Genomic DNA, 5425 nt, shown 5'->3' on the forward strand with positions numbered 1-5425 from the left:
GTACAGGGAGAGGAGGAAGCCCTGAAAGAGGAAGTGTGAGGTGTGAGGACAAATTGCCTGCTTCTTTACAATACTTGGTTCTTTTTTTTTTTTTTAGCAACAGTCTATCTCGTCTAGTGTTTTATGTGATGTTGAGAAGTGTTTTCCAAAAGAACATGGTAGCTATTCTTTATGAGACCAACCACACATGGCTAGAAATGACAATACGAGGTGGGCTCTTTTAGTTGCAAGGGACAGAGACACTCAGATTACCTTTAGTGGCAGGAGATTCTGGTGCAGATGTGTGGGAAAGTCAGAAGAGGAAACACTCACCAGTGAGCTGGTCCTCAGGGGCCACAGTGACAGAACACCATTCAGGGGATACAAAGTGCTACCAAGCCCCTGGATACAGCTGCAGCTCCAAGATCTGTCCTTCTTGTTGTCCCTCCCCCCCCCCCCCCCCACACACACACACAGGAATATTTTTTGCTTGCTATTCTAGTGTTCTACTTTCTATTCTTGAGTTGGTTGTTTCTTCCTTTTTCTTTTCCGCCTTGCCCCCAGCCATCTCTGCTTCCATAGTGGTTTCTATTCTAGCTCTCTGAAAGAGAATTTATTCAGGTTGGTCTGGCACTGAGTGAGAAAAAGTTTCAGTTCAATTAACAGAAAACCAAACTGGTTGTGGCTTAAATCAATAGGACTTTATTTTTCTGTTACATAACAAAGCCTAGAGGTAGGTGGTTGCAGACATTGGTTCAGCGGGTGGATGCTAATGTCAACACCTCTGGCTTACCTTTCTGTTCTTCCATTTGACTGGTGGCTTTTCACCCTCAGCCGTGAGTGTTGTCTCGTGACTGCAAGATGACTGCTGCAGAGTCAGGCAGCACGTGTCAAATTAAGGCAGGCAGACTGGGGAAGGGGCAAGGCTCACAGGCTCTTCTGTTGCATCTGTTGCACATGCAAGCGCACACACAGGAAGACTTCTGCTTATGTCTTATTGGCTGGAGCTGTGTCATATGACTATGCCTAACTACTGTGCATATTGGGAAAATGAGTACTGGGCTTTTAGAACCTCTACAGTAGGAAGGCAGCAAGCTAGAAGAATATTGAGAAAGGTTATTAGCAGTCAGGTAATTAAAAATGTGTCACATTCACTATCTTGTATGTGGCATCTATTATAGACAGTGCCCAAAGACAAGCCATCTACTAGAAGACTTTGCAAAATATTGAATATGTATTTGATATTAATGGAATGACTGGCACTTGTCTCAGTGCAGTTCTCTTTGGGTAATGCTTACCTCAATTTCAGTGCTTATACATTTATGAATGATACATGTCATGACAAATATATTTCTAAGAAAGGGGCAGTGTGGAGGCATGGATGAGTGAGAGCGCAGGGGAGTTTGGTTATAATTTATAGAATTTCAGAATTTAGAACTGAATGCCACACTGAAAAAAGAAATTATTGATTGATTTCAGCAAGAGAGGAAAGGAAAGAGAGAGACAGGGACATCGGTCTGTCCTGTATGTACCTAACTGGGGATCAAACTGATCAAACCTCCAAACTGCAGGACAAAGCTTTAACCAACTGAGCTACCCTGACTGCGCACTGCAAACTTTTCAATCTGCCTCCTTTAAAGGGAAGCTGGCAGATATTTCTGCCCTAGAGAAGAGGGGAAGGGAATACACAGTGCCAGGAGACACAGATACAGTTTTTGCTGCACACCCAGTCTCTCTCATTCAAATAGCTGCTAATTAACTTCCCTCCTGTAGGCTGTGTTGAGTGTGGACTACAAACAGTAGCCTTGTTTCTGAGCAGCACTTCAATTTGCACTTGGCCTCGGAATTATCCACCCCTCACCCTACATTGGTTCTTTTGGGTTTTTAAAAACTCACAGTTACTGGAAAGGGGACCTGGCCCAGAGCGGGTCCACCGAGGGCGGGCTGGTAGAGTGTGGGTTCCTGACTTCAGGCAGGAAAGAATTCACAACGTGAGCCCAGGTGATTTTGAGAGGAACTTTATTAAAGCTGGGGACAGTGAAACCAGGAAGGGCTTAGGATAGAAGCACCAGGAGAGCCTCGGTGCGCTGCTTTGGCTCCCTAGAAATGTTGCAGAAAAGAAGTGGGCCTGGGTGGGGCTGCCTGGGCTCACTGGGAAGTCAGAGAAAAGGGGGCTTTGGTGACAGGTTCAGGGGTTAGCCCAGGCGGAGCTGCCGCTGCCCACTGCTCCCCTGGTTGCAAGTCTCCTGGTGCCCCTTAGACCTCAGGAGAAAGAGAAAGGGTGCAATGCAAACTATAAGCAAGCAAACATATATATCATATTTACAAACTTACCTGACCAACATTCCACCCCTTTTGCTCGCTTCACAATCTAAAGCACTGGTATTCCTGCACAAGGAAATTAGGCACATTATACAAAGTACAACAACATGACAAATCATACAATTTCAACAATTACAAAGGTACGTTTCACCAGTCTCTGAGCACTTTGCCAAAAGCACAAAATGTCCTCTGCCTTCTTTCTAGCCATTTGAAAAGCTTCCCTGGGCAGAAGGAGGGCCTCCAACAAAGCCTCCCCCCACCCCCATCAGGGTATTTCACATTGTCCAAAATCCATAAGTCCATCCAACAAAGGAGCCAGTGCCCACTGTGGTCATAGTCCAGGAATCAGTCCACACACATGGGGCCTCAGCCACCCCCCTCATTCGTGCCGTCCTGGCAGGTCTTACACTGTCCCAAAGAGGAGCACGTGGCAATGGCAATCAGCATTTCCATCTCTGCTCTGGAGAGCATGATGGCATCCACCCCTATGTCCCAAAATCATAAACCTACCCAGGGCATAGTAGGTACTCCTTGCTGCTGGGCTCTCACCTTCTGGACTGCAGATTGCAACTCCAGCCCAATTCTCCTCATCCTCCAAAGATGAACTGAAAACATCAGCTTCTGCTGCCATGCTTAAGCCCCGGGCCGCTGTTGCCTTCTGCTCCACAGGCATTGCAGCCCAGGCCCCAGCCTCAGTCCCGGCCTCTCACCACTGCTGGCTCTCCACAATGTCTAGGACAATCTCCAAGTCATGAACCTGTGAATCCTCCTCCAGCAGCTGCTCCATTTCCAAGCGAATCTCACGAACCTGGTCGGCCTTTTTTGGTGCTTGCTCCAGCTCCAGGGTTGGCATCTCTTTCTCCCACATTTGCTCCAGCTCCTTCCACTGCTCAGTTTGCAGGTCCCGGGCAGCCTCTTCCACAGAGCTCTTGGTTTCCTCACACATGGCTGTAAAAGACATACAGCCTACAGTCCCCAAAAGGATAGCCTGGGGAACCATAACAGCAACCAGTCCTCTACTCCACTGCTCAAAGGTGGTGGTGACTCCATACCAATCTGTTTTGAATCCTGCCACAGACTACGCCAAATGTAGAAAATGTTGGTCAAATAAATTTGTAAATATGATATATATGTTTGCTCGCTTATAGTTTGCATTGGGTGTGGGGGACAGGCTGTAAGCAGGCAGGGTCCTTATAGCCTAAGGCTTAGTTTTAAGACTAAGCCTTTCCCACCCTTTTAATACTAAGATCTTTTTAAAACTAAGATTTTCCCTGCACCCTTGACTATTGCATGATGTGGGATGGTACACTCTCATGAGGAATCCCACTATGCCTCAGATAAGTGACTTTGTATATTGAATTAAAGATTTTGATTTCTACACTATAAAACAAGAGCAGGGAAAGGCCACGTGGAGGAGTGGAGAAGCAGCCAAGATGGCGGAGTGCTGGTCCTGGCCGGTTGGCTCAGTGGTAGAGCGTCGGCCTGGCGTGCAGGGGTCCCGGGTTCAATTCCCGGCCAGGGCACACAGGAGAAGCACCCATCTGCTTCTCCACCCCTCCCCCTCTCCTTCCTCTCTGTCTCTCTCTTCCCCTCCCGCAGCCGAGGCTCCATTGGAGCAAAGATGGCCCGGGCGCTGGGGATGGCTCCTTGGCCTCTGCCCCAGGCGCTAGAGTGGCTCTGGTTGCAACAGAGCGACGCCCGGGAGGGGCAGAGCATCGCCCCTGGTGGGCGTGCCGGGTGGATCCCGGTCGGTCGCATGCCAGAGTCTGTCTGACTGTCTCTCCCCATTTCCAGCTTTGGAAAAATACCAAAAAAAAAAAAGATGGCGGAGTGCTGAAGGAGAAGCCAATTTGTTCAGTTTGTGCAGAGAGAAGGAGATGGAGAACAGAGGTGAATAAGGCTGGTGAGGTAGAAACCTTTGATTCTAGGAATACTTGGATTAAGTCAGTGGCTTTGGGAGCCCTGAATGGAAAGGGAAGTGTTTTCCCATTGTGTGTATTTCTTGCCTGCCAGGTGCAAGCTAGGATAAAAGCTAATGGCCCACCAGTTCTTGGCTCCATTGTTTCATTACCGCCTGTCCGAATCAAATGAGAACCTGCACGGGCCAGGCATCTGTGGTGGTAGCCATGCCTACTGGCTTTACACATGCATTCTAACATGGAGAGAAAAAAATGATCAATATGCATATTGTAGAGTGGGAAGGAAGGTGCTCATGAAAAAATAGTAGGGCAGGATAAAAAGAAGGGAAGGTGGGTTGTAATTTCAAATTTTTGCAGAAGCACATGATAAGCAGAGACTTGCAGATGAGGTGGTTAGCTTTATGCACATCTATTGTGCCTGGAGTGGGATGGGAGTAAGGCAGAGTAATAGCAGATGAGAAAGTGGACAGATCTCATGATGAGAGGCTTTTTAATAAATTCCTATTTGATTTTGCTGAAAAGATAATACAAGTTGTTTCCCCCTCCCAATAATAGTGTAGTTCTCGGCCAAGCCAAATCGATTTGGTCTGAGGAAGATTGCACAAAACATTTCACCAGCGAAACTTCAGGTTCCTCAAAAACAAATGCAGGGATTTAGAGGAGGCACATAACAGCTCTTTCCTGTTCTAAACTCTCAGACTCCCAGACGCTGATGGCAAAGTGTAATGAGGTAAAATGATTGTGGCTGGGTTGAGAGCTAGGGCAAAGTTCTGCGAACCCAGGATACTGAGAAAATAGGAAGTAGAATCGCGGGAGGTGGTGCCAAGCAGGAAAAAAACATAATAATAACCTTTGGACCCAAGTTCCTCACAAATCGCTGAGCCTAGGTCGCGACCATCGTCTGTCGTGCCCCTAATGTCGTGGTACTTCGCAACTGGCCTGTCCTCGCCTATTTTGTCCTACTAGTTCACCCTCCCCGCCCGAGATCCCCTTCCCAGACCTTAGACCTGCCTCTCAGTTCACTCTTGCCCTCACGCCTGACCCCGCCCCGCCTCCCGTCTTGGCCCCGCCTCCCGTCTTGGCCCCGCCTCCCGTCCTGGCCCCGCCTCCCGTTTTGGCCCCGCCTCCCGTCCTGGCCCCTCCCCGTCCCCCCTCTCACCTCGAGCCTCCTGAACTAGTCCTGCCTCCCCATCCAAAATCTCGGC

The 5425-nt window shown here is 48.5% G+C and overlaps 1 pseudogene; it reads right to left on the minus strand.

The window, feature by feature from the left end:
• Positions 1-2974, minus strand: part of LOC136398137 (phospholipid hydroperoxide glutathione peroxidase pseudogene) — a 34704-nt pseudogene extending 31730 nt beyond the window's left edge.
• Between the last annotated feature and the right edge of the window lie 2451 nt (positions 2975-5425).

Source organism: Saccopteryx leptura, chromosome 3 (assembly GCF_036850995.1).
Source record: "Saccopteryx leptura isolate mSacLep1 chromosome 3, mSacLep1_pri_phased_curated, whole genome shotgun sequence".
Lineage (NCBI taxonomy): Eukaryota > Metazoa > Chordata > Mammalia > Chiroptera > Emballonuridae > Saccopteryx > Saccopteryx leptura.